Raw genomic sequence first — 18149 nt, forward strand, 5'->3', positions numbered from 1 at the left:
TTTGGCTTAACCAAATCCAAGCGGCATCGTAGTCTTCGATTGAAGAACATCATGGCTGGAGTTTGGTTGGTAACCGCATGTGTCGCATTCCGGTAGGCAAACAAGAAGTTGTCCACCTTGTGTTGTAGGGGTATATCTTCATTACACATTGCCTTGATAGCCTTCTTGAATGTTTGGACAAACCTCTCGGCCAATCCATTAGTGGCTGGATGATATGGGGCAGATGTGTAATGCTTAACACCATTGTTCTTTAAGAACCTCCGGAACTCTTCAGACACAAACTGTGGACCATTGTCAGAGCAAATCTGTTCAGGCAGCCCATTCCTGGCGAATATGGTTCGTAAAACTGTGATAGTTTTTTCTGTGGTGGTTGAGGACATTTTTATTACCTCTGGCCACTTTGAATGTGCATCCACCACAATTAAAAACATCGAGTCCATGAAGGGACCAGCAAAATCAATGTGCACCCTTTGCCATGGAGATGAGAGCCACTCCCATGGATGCAGAGGATCTTGTGGTGGGGCATTTTGGACCTTCTGGCATCCTGCACAGCTCTTGGTCATCTCTTCGATTTCTCTATCGATTCCCGGCCACCACACAAACGCTCTGGCTAAGTTCTTCATTTTTACCCCACCCAGATGACCCTCATGAAGCTCATTCAGCACTCTATCCGTCAACTTAGGTGGAATTACTACTCTGGATCCACACATCAATGTTCCTCTGCACACTGACAGCTGTTCTCTTCTCGGCGAGAATGCTGGCAGCAGTGGTTCGCCATGTGCTGGCCATCCCTTCACCGTTAAATCATAGACCCGTGATAGTGTCGGGTCATTCCGTGTTTCCTTTTCTATGTTTGCATTCGTCACAGGGAGACATTCGACTATGGTCGAGTGGAATAACTCCATTGTATCCACTGCAAGGTCTTCTTCTTCCACCATCGGCAACGGTAGACATGACAATCCATCAGCATTTCCATGCTGTTTAGTTCCTTTGTACTCGATGTCATATTGGTGTGCCCCTAGGAAAAGGGACCATCTCTGCAGCCGTTGTGCTGTCATTATCGGTACGCCCTTCTGAGGGTTGAAAATGGAGACAAGAGGTTGATGATCGGTTAGTAGAGTAAATTTTTGACCGTGCAGGTAGTGATTGAACTTCTTCACCCCCCACACTAGGCTGAGGGCCTCTCTATCAATCTGGGCGTAGTTACGCTCGGCAGAAGTTAACGAGCGTGACGCAAAAGCTATCGGCCTCTCTAAACCATCAAGGAATTTATGTGACAGTACCGCCCCAATGCCGTAGGGAGACGCATCACACGCCAGCCTGATTGGCAGTGCTGGGTTGTAGCGAGCCGTGTTTGCGTGGGTTTTCTCCGGGTGCTCCGGTTTCCTCCCACAGTCCAAAGATGTGCGGGTTAGGTTGATTGGCTATGATAAATTGACCCTTAGTGTTAGGGGGATTAAATACGTGGGGTTACAGGGATAGGGTGGGATATGTGTTGGTGTAGGAGTTACGGGGATCGGGTGGGATATGTGTCGGTGCAGGCTCGGTGGGCCGAAATGGCCTCCATCTGCACTGTGGGGTTTCTGTGATTCTGTGATTCTGTGAATACTTCCCTTGAAGTGATTAAGTCCTTACTTTTCTGAAAAGCACGCTTACAATCATCGCTCCATTTCCATGCTACCCCCGTTCGTAGCAGGGCGTTCAGCGGGTGCAGAATTGTCGACAAATTCGGCAAAAACTTATGATAGTAATTCACCAATCCGAGGAATGACCTCAGTTGCGACACATTTTCAGGTGCTGGGGCCTTAACAACCGCTTCAATTTTGTCAGGGGACTTATGTAACCCCTCTTCATCAATCACGTGGCCACAATACGATATCTGTTTCTTAAAAAATTCGCACTTGGGGCGGTTGGCTCGCAGCCCATGTTCCCGTAGTCTAGTGAGCACCTGTTCTAGGTTGTTAAGGTGTTCACTGTCATCTTCACCTGTTACAAGGATGTCGTCCAAGTAACACTGAGTCCCTGGAATCCCTTGCAGAACTTGTTCCATCGCTCTTTGCCATATCGCCGGAGCCGATGCTACTCCGAATACCAATCGATGATACTGGTAAAGACCTTTGTGAGTGTTTATCGTGAGATACTTCCTAGAGGACTCCTCAACTTCCATCTGCAAATATGCTTGTGCTAGGTCAATTTTTGTAAAACGCTTCCCTCCAGACAGTGAGGCGAAGATGTCTTCTATCCTTGGAAGAGGATATTGTACTGTGTGAAGCACTGGGTTCACCGTCACCTTGAAATCCCCACAGATGCGAATCTTCCTTGGCTCCCCGGACTTATTGCTTAACGTTTTCATCATGACAGGAACGATGGGTGTCGCCCACTCGCTCCAGTCGACCTTGGACAACACGCCCGCCTTCTCCAGATTCTCCAGCTCTGCCTCGACGGCTGGGCGAATTGCATATGGTACCGGTCTTGCTTTGAAAAACTTGGGAACTGCATTCTCTTCTATTTTTATTGAGGCGGTTACGCCTTTAAGCGTGCCCAGTTCATGTTGAAATACCTCTTTGGCGTTAGCTAAGATTGTTGACAATCGTCCAGGAGTGACGTCTTCATCTTTTTTACCGTCCACCGTCATTGCATGAATGGAGTGCCAATCTAAGTTTATCTTCCTGATCCATTCCCGTCCCAATAACGGTGGTCCACCATTTGGCAGTATGTAGAGATACAATTTCCGTATTTTCTTGCCGTTGTATTCGACAGGCACCCTTATTTTTCCTCTGGGGTGTACTTTTTGCCCCATATACGTCGTCAAGACGATGGATGTCTCTCTCAAGGGTATGTGTGAAAATAGCCGCTCGTAGTCTCGTCTATTCATGACGGTTAGCGCTGATCCTGTATCCAATTCCATTTTAACTTGTGACCCTGCTATCGTGAGGGTGACCCAAATGGTTCAGTGATCCTCTTTTGCGGTTACATTGTGAAGTTTGAGACAGCTTAGTCTCCTGTTCCCGGATTCACTATCGCTCATCTGGTCTTCGGAACTACTGTCCGTCATCTTTTGCACTTTCTTGTACGGTTCCTTAGTAGCCTTTTTGTGGTCGCTGGTCTTCTTCCCAGACCTGCAAACTCGTGCAATGTGTCCCATCTTCCCGCATTGCCTGCATATTTTGTCTTTGGACCAGCAGTCCTTCTGGTCATGGTTAGTTCTGCCGCAGCGATAACATTTTGCAAATCCCCGTGTCATTTCGTGGGTGCCGTATTCCTGTGGTTTTTGTTGAATTTCTGCAGCTCCCCTGGCTGCTGCTTCATATGATACTGCCACGCTAAAAGCCTTATCTAGCGTCAGCTCTTTCTCTGAGAGTAACTTCTTCTATGTTCCTTCACTCAGGAGTCCACAGACAAATTTGTCCCGTAGAGTATCTGCCAGTCCTGCTCCGAACTGGTAGTGCTTTGATAGCTTGCGTAGTTCCGTAAGATACTCAGCATTGCTCTCATCTTTGTGCTGAGTTCTCCTGTGGAATTTAAATCTTTCTGCTATCAACAGCGGTGCAGGGTTTAAGTGTTCCTGTAGGACAGCAACAATTTCGTTAAAACTCTTCGCCTTCGGTTTGGCTGGAGTAATCAGGTCCCGCAATAGGCCGTACGTTCTAGCGCCCATTAAGTTTAGCAATATCGATGCCTTTTTCCCCTCCGCTATTTCGTTTGCCTCGCAATATACCTCGACTCTTTCCACATACGTGGTCCAGTCCTGTATTGTATTATCAAAAGCAGTGATACAGCCAGTCTTCGGCATCTTGCAAATCTAAAATGGCGCCTCCCGCGCTTTGCCTTCTTCCCCGATTTAACAAAATGGCGCCTCCCGCGCTTTGCCTTCTTCCCCGCTGTTGTTAGCGCTGCTTTCCACGGTTTCTTGCGCGTTTAATATTGATTCTTTTTCTTTTATTATTTTCCCGTCGTGGAGCGGACCCTCTGGGACACTTCCCTCCCTCTTCTTAGGTCCGAACGCTGCCTGGATTCGAAGCACCGGCCGCGCCCTGTGTGCTCCACCTTCTCTCTCTCTCTTTGCTTCCCGACTCGCTGCCCGGCCCCGTTGAAAAGCCACCCGATCGAGCTCTAGCCCGCCGCAGCCCAGGAAGGATCAGTGCACTACCTGCCACCAGCCCGATTAGCTGGGAAACCACAGACCGAGGAACCCAGCCTGGCTCTGGACAGTCTCTCCTGCAAGTTTTCAATCCGGCGATTTGGAGGGCGGTTGCCCACGGTCGACGCCCGTTTCTCGAGTTTCTTTGGATTTTATTTTATTTTTCTTTCTTCTGGCTTCGACCTTCAATAACGTCGTCTGAGGTGCTGCCGAGTTGCAGGTAAGTTCGTTTCTTACTCGTCGCCAGTGTTACGTCCGTGAATAATTGAGACACGGACAGCAGGGGTGAACAAAATAAGTCTTTACTGGTGGAAGTCAATAGTGAAACTAAAAACACAGATGCTCAATAGCGCCTTTTATACAGGGGTGGTCACTGCCGGTACTGCAGTCTGAGACCAGTTATTCTCGTAAAGGTACATACACAACAGACTGGACCACGTATGTGGAAAGAGTCGAGGTATATTGCGAGGCAAACGAAGTAGCCGATGAGAAAAAGGCATCGGTACTACTAAACTTAATGGGCGCAAGAACATACAGCCTATTGCGGAACCTGATTATTCCAGCCAAACCGAAGGCGAAGAGTTTTAACGAAATTGTTGATATCCTACAGGAACACCTAAATCCTACACCGCTGCTGATAGCAGAAAGATTTAAATTTCACAGGAGAAATCAGCATAAAGATGAGAGCAATGCTGATTACCTTACGGAACTATGCAAGCTATCAAAGCACTGCCAGTTCAGAGTAGGACTGGCAGATACCCTACGGGACAAATTTGTCTGTGGACTCCTGAGTGAAGGAACCAAGAAGAGGTTACTCTCAGAGAAAGAGCTGACGCTAGATAAGGCTTTCAGCGTGGCAGTATCGTATGAAGCAGCAGCAAGGGGAGCTGCGGAAATACAGCAAAAGCCACAGGAATACGGCACCCACGAAATGACACGGGGATTTGAAAAATGTTATCGCTGCAGCAGTACAACCCATGACCAGAAGGACTGCTGGTCCAAGGACAAAATATGCAGGCAATGCGGAAAGATGGGACACATTGCATGAGTTTGCAGGTCTGGGAAGAAGACTAATGACAACAAAAAGGCTACTAAGGAACTAAACAGCATGGGAATGCTGATGGATTGTCGTGCCTACCATTGCCGACAGTGGAAGAAGCACCTGCAGTGGATCCAGTGGTGATATTGCACTCGACCATAGTCGAATGTCTCCCTGTGACGAATGCAAACATAGAAAAGGAAACAGGAAATGACCCAACACTCTCCTGGGTCTATGATTTAACGGTGAAGGGATGGCCAGCACATAACAAACCACTGCTGCCAGCATTCTCGCCGAGAAGAGAACAGCTGTCAGTGTGCAGAGGAACCTTGATGTGTGGATCCAGAGTAGTAATTCCACCCAAATTGAAGGATAGAGTGCTCAATGAGCTTCATGAGGGTCATCTGGGAGGGGTAAAAATGAAGAACTTAGCCAGAGCGTTTGTGTGGTGGCCGGGAATCGATAGAGAAATCGAAGAGATGACCAAGAGCTGTACAGGATGCCAGAAGGTCCAAAACGCCCCACCACAAGCCCCTCTACATCCATGGGAGTGGCCCTCATCTCCATGGCAAAGGGTGCACATTGATTTTGCTGGTCCATTTATGGACTCGATGTTTTTAATTGCGGTGGATGCACATTCAAAGTGGCCAGAGGTAATAAAAATGTCCTCAACCACCACAGAAAAAACTATCACAGTCTTACGAACCATATTCGCCAGAAATGGGCTGCCTGAACAGATTTGCTGCGACAATGGACCACAGTTTGTGTCTGAAGAGTTCCGGAGGTTCTTAAAGAACAATGGTGTTAAGCATTACACATCCGCCCCATATCATCCAGCCACCAATGGATTGGCCGAGAGGTTCGTTCAAACATTCAAGAAGGCTATCAAGGCAATGTGTAATGAAGACATACCCCTACAACACAAGGTGGACAACTTTTTGTTTGCCTACCGGAATGCGACACATGCGGTTACCAACCAAACTCCAGCCATGATGTTCTTCAATCGAAGACTACGATGCCGCTTGGATTTGGTTAAGCCAAACATCAGAAGAGATGCGGAGAGCAGGCAGTTTCAGAATATGAATGAAAGGCCGACCAGGAGTTTTAAGATAGGTCAACCAGTTTTGGCCCGGGACTAACGCACAGAGAAATGGCAGCCAGGAACGATCTGTACACGGCAAGGACCTCTAATGTATACCGTGGACGTTGGAGAGAGCATTGTAAGACGCCATGCTAACCAGATTCTAGAGTCACTGGAAAACGTCAATTCCACACCACGATCCGATACACCTGGTGATGAAACCGAAGTACCAATTGCATCTACCTCAGAATCGGTGATATTGGAAGCAGACGAACCAAACAACGACATTGACTCCGAATCAACTTTGCCAGAAGAACCTGATACCCCAAAGAGGCGTTATCCAGACAGAATCAGGAAGCCTCCTCAAAGACTGAACTTATAATTGCTTAACTTCAGCTAATGTATATAGCAACTGTAATTGTAAATATGTTATTTAATTATTAATCGAATTTTAATGTACTGTTTAGCTAAAAGGGGAGGAATTGTAGTGTATCTACTTTGCAGAAGGAACTATATTTTGCAGCCCCTGTATACTGCAGTACCAGTAGTGACCACCCCTGTATATAAGCCTGTGTAGTAACTTTTGCATAGTAGTTCCAGGTTGTCTCCACTCAGTAAAGACCGGTTATAACCAACTCCTGCAGTCCGTGTCTCAATTACACACGGACATAATAGTGATGAAATACTCTCCACTTGCCTGGATGAGTGCAGCTCCAACAACACTCAAGAAGCTCGACACCATCCAGGACAAAGCAGCCCGTTTGACTGGCACCCCATCCCCCACCTTAAACATTCACTCCCTCCACCACCGGCGTATCGTGGCTGCAGTGTGTACCATCTACAAGATGCACTGCAGCAACTCGCCAAGGCTTCTTCGGCAGCACCTCCCAAATCCGCGACCTCTACCACCTAGAAGGACAAGGGCAGCAGGTGCATGGGAACACCACCAAGTCCAAGTTCCCCTCCAAGTCACATACCATCCTGACTTAGAAGTATATTGCCAATCCTTCATCGTCGCTGGGTCAAAATCCTGGAACGCCCTACCTAACAGCACTGTGAGAGTACCTTCACCACACAGACTGCAGCAGTTCAAGAAGGCGGCTCACCACCACCTTCTCAAGGGCAACTAGGGATGGGCAATAAATGCTGGCCTTGCCAGCGACGTCCGCATCCCATAAAAATGAGTTAAAAACGATAGGCTTGAGCAACCCAATGGCCTACTCTTGTTCCTATGTTTCTATTACCTCAGACATCCAGCTAGAAATTGAATCACACCTGAAAACAGGTGGGTGGCAGGGGACCACATGAAATTGGCGCTATCAGCTCATTAGCATGAATTAGCTGTACAGCCAGCATTGGCTATGCGCCTGTTTGAGGCAACAAGAAATCAAGCAATCAATTAACGGGGAGCTGCAGACAGCAGGGAAGCACTGAGAAAGGTCTAAAATGGCTAGTTTGTGTTGAACTTTTTTTCCTCCCACCACCCACCTCCCCGCCTCCCCCCAGCACCCCCCCATACCCCCCACCCCCTTATGTCCCCGCCCCCCTCACCCTCACTCCCCCGCCCCCCCCCCCCACCACACACACACAATTTGTCATGTTTGGCTTCAAGTGTAGATTTAAAGAAATGCACAATGTTGGATGATGGGCTTCTGAGTTTATCCTAATCATTAAAAGCTTCAACTACATTTATGAAAAGCTTTCTGAGAAATGTCACATTGACTAAGAATAGCTGGGACATTGAATGCTGAAGATGTTGGAAGAGACAGAAGGGCTAGGTGCTGAATGAAATGCTTCAAGGTTACCGGTAAAAGCCGGGTATTGTACAATGAACATTAGTCAACCTTATTTTCTGGCAACTGAACCTTTTCCTAGACCAAGGATAGAAATAAAAGGCTTTTATTTCCTGAAGGGTTTAATCTATTGATGTCCCACCTGATTCCAATAAGTGCATACATTTAATTTAAAGGTTTTCTTTTTGTGTATTTTATATAAATGAACAAATGGTCAAAAGAGGAAGAAATTAGCAGGAAAACACACGAAGGAAGAGAAATAACTTTGAGTGCTAACCAATGTTAACAATGTGTGAGTCATTGCTGAATAGGATTCCAGATTAACCATTTCAACACTGACTGAATTTGGTAACTTTTCCAAATGTCACCTTTATTCTGTGATCAGGGGTGTAATGGATACTCAGTATAAGGCAATAGAACAGACGAGAGGAGGCGGACCTGTGTGGGAGCGGCAGCGGGACCTGAGAGAAGGCGGAGCGGCCATAAAGGAGCGCGGCAGATGAGGCTCGACACCGGAGGAGGCGGACCTGTGTGGGAGTGGCAGCTGGACCTGAGAGAAGGCAGAGCGGCCATAAGTGCGGTTTCAACAGAGTGCTGCAAGTTGGAAGCTTACCAATCTCACAGACCGGCGGCGGTGTTCCAGAGCCACGTCACGATTCAAAGTGACTAGGGCAAGAGGAAGCAGTTGATTGGGTGAGTACAGCCAGGTGAGTATTTCTACTGCTCTATAGTTTGACAGTTAAGGTTAATAGTTTATAAAGTTTAGAAGGTCTTAATTTTTGAGGTTATAGTTTCTACGGTCTCTGTTGTGTAGGGGGGAGTGGTAGTAAACAAGGGCCCTTGAGTATATCATTTAATTGTAGTGTTTAGTGGCATTGATTTGATTTAATTTAATTTAAATTAATTAAAGGGTAATTCATGGCAGCACAGCTCAGCTCCGTGGCATGCTCCTCCTGCACTATGTGGGAAATCAGGGACACTTCCTGTGTCCCTGACAACCATGTGTGCAGGAAGTGTATCCAGCTGCAGCTACTGGCAAATTGCATTGCGGCACTGGAGCTATGAATGGATACATACTGCAGCATTCTCGATGCTGAGGACGTCGTGGATATCACGTTTAATCTGTTGGTCACACCACAGGTAAAGGCTGCACAGGCAGGAAGGGAATGGGTGACCACCAGGTAGAGTAGTAGGTGCAGGCAGGTAGTGCAGGGGTCCCCTGTGGCCATCCCCCTCTCAAACAGATATACCACTTTGGATATTGTTGGGGGAGGTGGCTTATCAGGGGAAGGAAGCAGCAGCCAACTTCCTGGCACCATGGGTGGTTCTGCTGCACAGGGTGGGAGGAAAAAGAGTGGGAGAGCTATAGTGATAGGGGATTCTATTGTAAAGGGAATAGCTAGGCATTTCTGCAGCCGCAAACGAGACTCCAGGATGGTATGTTGCCTCCCTGGTGCAAGGGTCAAGCATGTCTTGGAGCGGCTGCAGGGCATTCTGGAGGGGGAGGGCGAACAGCCAGTTGTCGTGGTGCATATAGGTACCAATAATATAGTTAAAAACCGGGATGAGGTCCTAAAAGCTGAATATAGGGAGTTAGGAGGTAAATTTAAAAATAGGACCTCAAAGGTAGTAATCTCAGGATTGTTATCAGTGCCACATGCTAGTCAGAGTAGAAATAGAAGGATATTTCAGATGAATACATGGCTAGAGGAATGGTGCAAGGGGGAGGGATTCAAATTCCTGGGATATTGGAACCGGTTCTGGGGGAGGTGCAACCAGTACAAACTGGACGGTTTGCACCTGGGCGGGACCAGGATCAATGTCCTAGGGGGAATGTTTGCTAGTGCTCTGGGGAAGGGTTTAAACTAAAATGGCAGGGGGTTGGGAACTTGTGCAGAGAGACAGAGGAAAGGGAAGCAAGGATAGAAGCAAAAGACAGGGAGGAGAAAAGCAAAAGTGGCAGTCAGAGCAATCAAGGGTGCACATCCAACATGGCCACAGTAATTAACAATTCTAAACGGTCTAAGAATGTTAAAAAAAAACAAGCTTAAAGTCTTTGTGTCTTAATGCGAGGAGCATTCGTAATAAGGTGGATGAATTAGCTGCGCAAAGAGATGTAAATGGATATGATATTATTGGGATTATGGAGACATGGCTCCAGGGTGACCAAGGCTGGGAATTCAACATCCAGGGGTATTCAATATTCAGGAAAGACAGGCAAAAAGGAAAAGGAGGTGGGGTAGCATTGCTGGTTAAAGAGGAGTTTAACACAATAGTAAGGAAGGATATTAGCTCTGATGATGTGGAATCTGTATGGGTAGAACTGAGATATACCAAGGGGCAGAAAACGTTAGTGGGAGTTGTATACAGACCCCCAAACAGTAATGCTGAGGTTGGGGATGGCATTAAATGGGAAATTAGAGATGCGTGCAATAAGGGCACAGCAGTTATCATGGATGACTTTAATCTACATATAGATTGGGCTAACCAAATTAGTAACAATACTGTGGAAGAGGAATTCCTAGAGTGTATACGCGATGGTTTCCTGGACCAATATGTTGAGGAACCAACTAGAGATCAGGCCATCTTAAACTGGGTATTATGTAATGAGAAAGGATTAATTAGCAATCTTGTTGTGCAAGGCCCCTTGGGGAGGAGCGATCATAATATGATAGAATTCTTCATTAAGATGGAGAGTGAAGTAGTTGACTCAGAGACTAGGGTCCTAAATTTAAATAAAGGAAACTACGATGGTATGAGGCGCGAGTTGGCTAGGATGGATTGGGGAATGTTACTTAAAGGGTTGATGGTGGATAGGCAATTGCAAACATTTAAAGATCGCATGGATGAACTACAGAATTTGTTCATCCCAGTTTGGCATAAAAATAAAACAACAAAGGTAACTCAAACGTTACTAACAAGGGAAATTAGGGATACATAAGATCCAAGGAGAGGACATATCCATTGGCCAGAAAAAGCAGTAAACCTGAGGACTGGGAGCAGTTTAGGATTCAACAAAGGAGGACAAAGGGATTAATTTAGAAGGGGAAAATAGAATATGAGAGTAAGCTTTCAGGGAACATAAAAACTGACTGTAAAAACTTCTATAGATATGTGAAGAGAAAAAGATTGGTGAAGTCAAGCATAGGTCCCTTGCTGTCAGAATCAGGAGAATTTATAATGGAGAACAAAGAAATGGCTGACCAATTAAATACATGCTTTGGTTCTGTCTTCAAAAAGGAGGACACAAATAACCTCCCAGAGATGTCGGGGAACATAGGGTCTAATGAGAGGGAGGAACTGAATGAAATAAGTATTTGTAGGGAAATGGTGTTAGGGAAATTGACGGGATTGAAGGCCGATACATCCCCAGGGACTGATAATCTACATACTAGGGTACTTAAGGAAGTGGCCTGAGAAATAGTAGATGCATTGCTGGTCATCTTCCACTCTGGAACAGTCCCCATGGATTGGAGGGTAGCTAACATAACCCCACTATTTAAAAAAAGTGGTGGAGAGAAAACGGGAAATTATAGACCAGTAAACCTGACATCGGTAGTGGGGAAGATGCTAGAGTTCATTATAAATGCAGAGCACTTGGGAAACAGTGACAGGATCAGACAAAGTCAAGATGGATTTACAAAAGGTAAATCATGCTTGACTAATCTACTGGAATTTTTTGAGGATGTAACTGGTAAAATAGATAAGGGAGAACCGGTGGATGTGGTGTATTTGGACTTTCAGAAGGCTTTCGATAAGGTCCCGCATAAGAGATTAGCATGCAACGTTAAGGCACATGGGATTGGGGGTAAGGTATTGACTTGGATAGAGAGCTGGTTGGCAGACAGGAAGCAAAGAGTTGGAATAAACGGGTCTTTTTCCGTGTGGCAGGCAGTGACTAGTGGGGTACCGCAGGGATTGGTGCTAGGACCCCAGTTATTCACAATATATATTAATGATCTAGACGAGGGAACTAGATGTAATATCTCCAAGTTTGCAGATGACACAATGCTGGGTGGGCGTGTGTGCTGTGAGGAGGATGCCAAGAAACTCCAGTATGATTTGGACAGGTTGGGTGATTGGGCAGATGCATGGCAGATGCAGTATAATGTGGATAAATGCGAGGTTATCCACTTTGGTGGCAAAAACAGGTAGGCAGATTATTATCTGAACGGCAATAGATTGGGAAAAGGGGAAGTGCAACAAGACCTGGGTGTCCTTGTGCACCAATCGCTGAAGGTAAGCATGCAGGTGCAGCAGGCGGTTAAGAAGGCAAATGGTATATTGGCCTTCATAGCGAGAGGATTCGAGTACAGGAGCAAGGATGTCTTGCTGCAGTTGTACAGGGCCTTGGTGAGACCACACCTTGAGTATTGTGTGCAGTTTTGGTTGCCTTATCTGAGGAAGGATGTTCTTGCCATGGAGGGAATTCAGCGGAGATTCACCAGACTGATACCTGGGATGGCAGGAATGACGTATGAAGAGAGATTGGTTCGATTGGGCTTGTATATTCACTATAGTTTAGAAGAATGAGAGGGGATCTCATTGAAACTTATAAAATTCTAACAGGACTAGACAGACTAGATGCAGGAACAATGTTCCCGATGGCGGGGGAGTCCAGAACCAGGGGTCACAGTCTAAGGATAAGGGGTAAGCCATTTAGGACAGAGATGAGGAGGAATTTCTTCACCTAGAGAGTGGTGAACCTGTGGAATTCTCTACCACAGAAGGCAGTTGAGGCCAATTCATTAAATATATTCAAGAAGGAGTCAGATATATTTCTTAAGGCTAAAGGGATCAAGGGGTATGGGGAGAAAGCAAGGACAGGGTACTGAATTTGGATGATCAGCCATGATCTCTTTAAATGGTGGAACAGGCTCGAGGGGCCGAATGGCCTACTCCTGCTCCTATCTTCTATGTTTCTATGTAGAACACCCATATTGATGCTAGATCAATTGTTAATTTTAAATCGGAGATTGATAGCTTTTTGTTAACCAAAGGTATTAAGGAATATGGGCCAAAGGCTGCTATATGGAGTTAGGTCGCAGATCAGCCATGATCTCATTGAATGGCGGAACAGGCTTGCGGGGCTCAATGGCCTACTGCTGTTCCTACATTCCTATGTTCTTTGGCCCAGCCTGCCTCCTGCTTCATCCTCTGAACCTTGCTCACTTTGCTACCTGCCCTCTGTCCCTTGAGCGCAGACTCCCTCACAACCTGCCTCAAATTTGCTCTCCAACCCCTTAGGCCCATCTTCAAGACCAGCACCTCACTTTCTCTTGTTACTGTTTTCAACCTGTAAGGGGGGTGGCGGGTGTGGCGCGTGCGCCCAGTCAGTTATGCCCCTGACTGTTTGTGAGCAGTTCAAATCGCTCCCACGCCCCTGGGTTCTAGACACTGGACTTAGGTACAGGTGGCGATACAGAAAGACTCAAGTAGACAGGTGGTTTGGATGTAAGAAAACCAGGATTTTATTAAAACAGAAATTAACACAGTCTTACGAGAAAATTACTAGTATAAAACACAACTACAGGCATATAACACTACAATTATACTTATGCAGGGAATGGAGAACACACGGCACATTGAGGGAAAACCAATTACTTTAACAATCCCCTTATCCTTATCCCACCCCTATACCTAACTAGATTAAGCTATGAGGGGCCAGAATTCATGCTCACCAATCCAAAATAAAACCAACTGTTTGACGAATGCAGGTTTTGAGGTTTGGTCTTTGGTCCTCCTAGGTACCCCGTCACCACGTGGTCCTCAGGGGCACAGTGCTGGGTGTGCTACTGCGACACACCTTCTTCCGCTCCGCTGCCGTCGTCGTCTCGTCGCGATGGGTTCTCCTCTTCTTCTCCCTCGGGCGGTCGGCGGCGGCGGCAACGTTGTGCCTACAGGGCAGTTGGCAGTTTTAACTGTCTAGATTTTCCTACCCAAGCTTAAAAACGCCAGTATATTCGTCGTGGCGTGGCCGCCTGCATTTTCGCAGTGTTCAACAAGGAATGTTTGTCTCGCCAAGTGCCAGCTTATAACTAGACGCTTGGTCTCATCAATACGTTTTTTGCTGCCCTGCTCTGCTCTTATCGAGTTGTTACCGTCTTCTTCGTCTCCTATCGTTTCATCTCGTTCAGTTACTATACGAGTCCTGAACTGCCTACTCACTTTCATCTCGCCCGTTTGTGCGGCCTGGGCGTCCTGGATGGCTATGGACTTGGGTCTCGTTCCCCTCCCCTGCTATTGGTATGGTGTCCTTAGTTACTGAAAATTCTGCTACGGGGAGAGAACCCGCCACGAGGCCAGGGCACGTGTGCGAGCAGCAGCCCAAGAGGCCGGAGCCACAAGAGCAGGGACAAGGGCAGGAGAGCAAGAGTCAAGAGAGAGATTGCTACCCGGGGCCTGCAGTTATACTCCTTACGAAAACCCTTATCTGCGCGCCAAATCAGGTTAGTTCATTGTTCCAATTTTGGCAGGCTAGTTTAAATAATTGTAGCAATCTAAACTAACTGTTTTTAGATGGCTGTTTATCGCACCTAATGGCCTGATGTCTGAGCTGTATTGTTATTAATGCATTTTAATCGGCCTGTCCAGCCTCGATGGCTTCCTTAAGCTGTTTCCGATTATTTATGCAGGCAACTTGATGGCCTCAATTATAGGCCTAACTGGTTTTGATCTGTCTACGATCTGGCTTAATGCATATTCAAAGTCCTGTGTCTGCTTTCCAAAATACAAAGTTCTTTTCACAGAAACTGCATTTTAGGTTTCGATTTCCCCACAAGCTGCTTGTTCTGTGCTGCAGAGATCAAGCTTTAAAACTTGCAGGCATTTGGTCACGAGGTGCGGACGCCATCTTTGGGTACCCTTATTTTTTTAAATGTCCATGCAGGGTCCCTTTTACTAATTATAACCTTGGGGGAAATGTGGAAATTTTGCGAATCTTACAAACCTTAATGGTGTTCTGCACTTGGCCCTTCACCACATTTCTCAAGTTGAAAAAGAATCACAATTGGAGTGAGTTCTGAGCTGAGGAAATAATATTTTCTATTGATGCATTAATATAACTTTATGTTTGGATCAAGGGTAGGTCCTCGTTGTGGGGGGGGGTGGTCTTGGAACTGCAGCTTTTCTTGTTTGTTTAAGATTATAATGATCGGATGTTTGAGGTAATGCTCCTCTCCCTCTCCACCCAGACCTGACACATGCCCATCTTTCCTCCGCCAGGTGCCTCCTGGTCCTTTTCTCAACGATTATTGTTCTTTGTTCTACTCTACAACGAGAGGTGGCATGTTGTAATTTTATCTCCATATTTAGTCCTTTGTATTTGTAATCGCTTTGTTTGTGACTCCGAGCACTTGTCAAATTGAGGGGGTTTTTTCAGTAAAGCTTATAGAAACAAAATAAGAGGAAACCCTTTTCATAACTGGTATCATTGGCAGTGGGTGTCTGCCTAAGGGGAATGCACAAACAAAATGCAGTGTAGCAGACAATGGAGACAACACAAACCAAAGCAATGGGTGTGTTGACACTTTTAATTGCTCAGTTCGTTTACTTGCTATCACTTTGCATAGATGTCTAATCTTTTGTTTAAAATTTGTGAGGGAGGTTTCTGACTATACATAAACAGGGAACAAGCTGGTATACTAGCTATAGCATCCCTTTTAATGTATTCTCCATAAGCAAATATTTTCAACATATGCTAGTGCACAGTCCCTATGTTTATTCTTGTTTTGCTTGTTAAGCTGCAATTAACATAAAAGATGCAGATTTACTCAGGATTTACTTCATTCTCACATGAAGCAAAAGGGGAGGTCATATATATTTTCTTAGAAATACCATTTACAGTCATAAGAGCGCAAGAAAGCATGGAATGAGTAGAGCAACGCTTGTTCTGAACAATGAGGGAGACCTTATGGAGTGTGTATCTTTGACCTCACTAGATTTGCAAAGCACACTGGATCCCCACATCCTATTGCAAATAATGCCTCATGTAAGTGGATAAGATTGCGCTCTCCTAATGGCCTACTGGGTACAGGTAATGATCAGTGCAGTGCTAATCCATACAGAGTAGAAGGTTCCAGTTTGAAATACTGGTCTGCACTCAGCTAGCTGATCTCAGCAAGGGTAAGAGGATGGGTGCTACAGTTAACCTCAATGTCCATGAATTATGGAGGGGCAAAATTCAACCATAACTGTTTGGTGGAGCAGGCAGAATAGGCTGATTGATCTACTCTTGCTCCTATGTGCCTATGTTCCTGATCACTAATTGGCTCCTGCTGGAATGTGTCATGAGAACAGGAACACGCTCAGCCATCATACCTTCCATAATAGAATAGCTTGTGTAAAATAACTGTCTGGCCCAGGTGTATCCACTGTGAGATGGCACAGTCACCTCTGAGTCGGAAGGTTGTGGGTTCAAGCTCCACTCCAGAAACTGGAGCACAAAATCTAGGCTGACACTTCAGTGCAGTACTGATTGAGTACTGAGGGTCTTACGGATGAGATGATAAAAAGAGGCCCCATCTGCTCTCCCAGGTGGATGTAAAAGATCTCATAGCACTATTTCGAAGAATAGCAGGGGAGCTCTACCTGGTATCCTGGCCAATAGTTACCCCTCAACCAACATCACTAAAAACAGATCATTGCCCTTTGCGGGACCTTGTTGTGCGCAAATTGGCTGTCTGTTTCCTACATTACAACAGTGCCTAAATTTCAAAAGTATTTCATTGGGTGTAAAGTGCTTTGGGACACTCCTGAGGTTGTGAAAAGCACTGTATATTTTTTCATTCTTTTCTCTTTCTTTCTTTCTTTCGTTCTTTCTTTCTTTCTTTCTTCCCTTCCCTTTCTTCCTTCCTACCCTTATAGGGCAAATAACAAGTTTCACAGCTGGCTGTATGGGTAGAATAATGCACGGGCCTATGGGACCCGTGGCCAGAGACCCCAGCCAAACATGGGGCATCCAGTAAAACTCACCATAATACAGAAAATAACCACATACAGCCACTGGAACAGTTTCATATAAGCATAGTATATTATGATATGATTTGCTTTATTAATAATACATGTTTAAATGTTCTAGGAGCCTATTTCTTCATGCATTTTACCACAATTGTGTTGTAATGGATAAGGGGTGGGGGGAGATTGTGCAGGGGTATTTGGAAGGGCCCAAGAATGTTTAATCCAGCTCTGGCTGGCTGCAGAATCAACCCAAAGCAGTAAAACCATTAGGAGAAGATTAGAAATAACAACAGAAAATGCTGGAAATACTCAGCAGGCCAGGCAGCATCCGTGGAGAGAGAAACAGAGTTAACGTTTCAGGTCTGGGACCCTTCATCAGAACTGGAAAAAGCTGGAGATGTAACAGATATTAAGCAGGTGCAGAGACAGGGGGGGGGCGGTTAGGAGGGGAGGAAGAAATAGAAAGAACATCCGGTACTTTTGTAAGAGGCAGGAAAGATAAAATGTTGCAAATGGGAATGGCAAAAATCATACTGCATGAAAAATGGGGGCAGGGATAATTATCTGAAATTGTTGAACTCAATGTTGAGTCCGGCAGACTGCAAAGTGCCCTTCTTTCTATTTCTTCCTCCCCTCCTAACCCCCCCCCCCCCCACCCCACTGTCTCTGAACCTGCTTAATATCTGTTACATCTCCAGCTTTTTCCAGTTCTGATGAAGGGTCCCAGACCTGAAACGTTAACTCTGTTTCTCTCTCCACGGATGCTGCCTGGCCTGCTGAGTATTTCCAGCATTTTCTGTTGTTATTTCAGATTTCCAGCATCCGCAGTATTTTGCACTTATATTAGGGGAAGATTAGATGTGGGGAGGGAGGAACTGGAATTGGATATTATCCAATATTTGAGATGCTTCACGCATGTCTTGTGTTTCAAATTGATATTTATGGCAACCTTTGTGCACACCGTTTGGCCTTACCTACAGGAAAAAACGATTTTAATCTGTTCAATGTTGTAGTGTATGTGCCTTTAAGAGCCCCAGGTGTGCTGTAATGCCAGTAATGGCCACTCAGGCTATATAAGCCTGTGTATTGTGTATATCCGTTAGAACCCCACCCCAGACTTTGCTTAGTAAACACCTA

The sequence above is a fragment of the Somniosus microcephalus genome, chromosome 7, assembly GCF_052327205.1.
Source record: "Somniosus microcephalus isolate GS21.2 chromosome 7, FLI_Smic_1.0, whole genome shotgun sequence".
In the NCBI taxonomy this organism is placed as follows: Eukaryota; Metazoa; Chordata; class Chondrichthyes; order Squaliformes; family Somniosidae; genus Somniosus; species Somniosus microcephalus.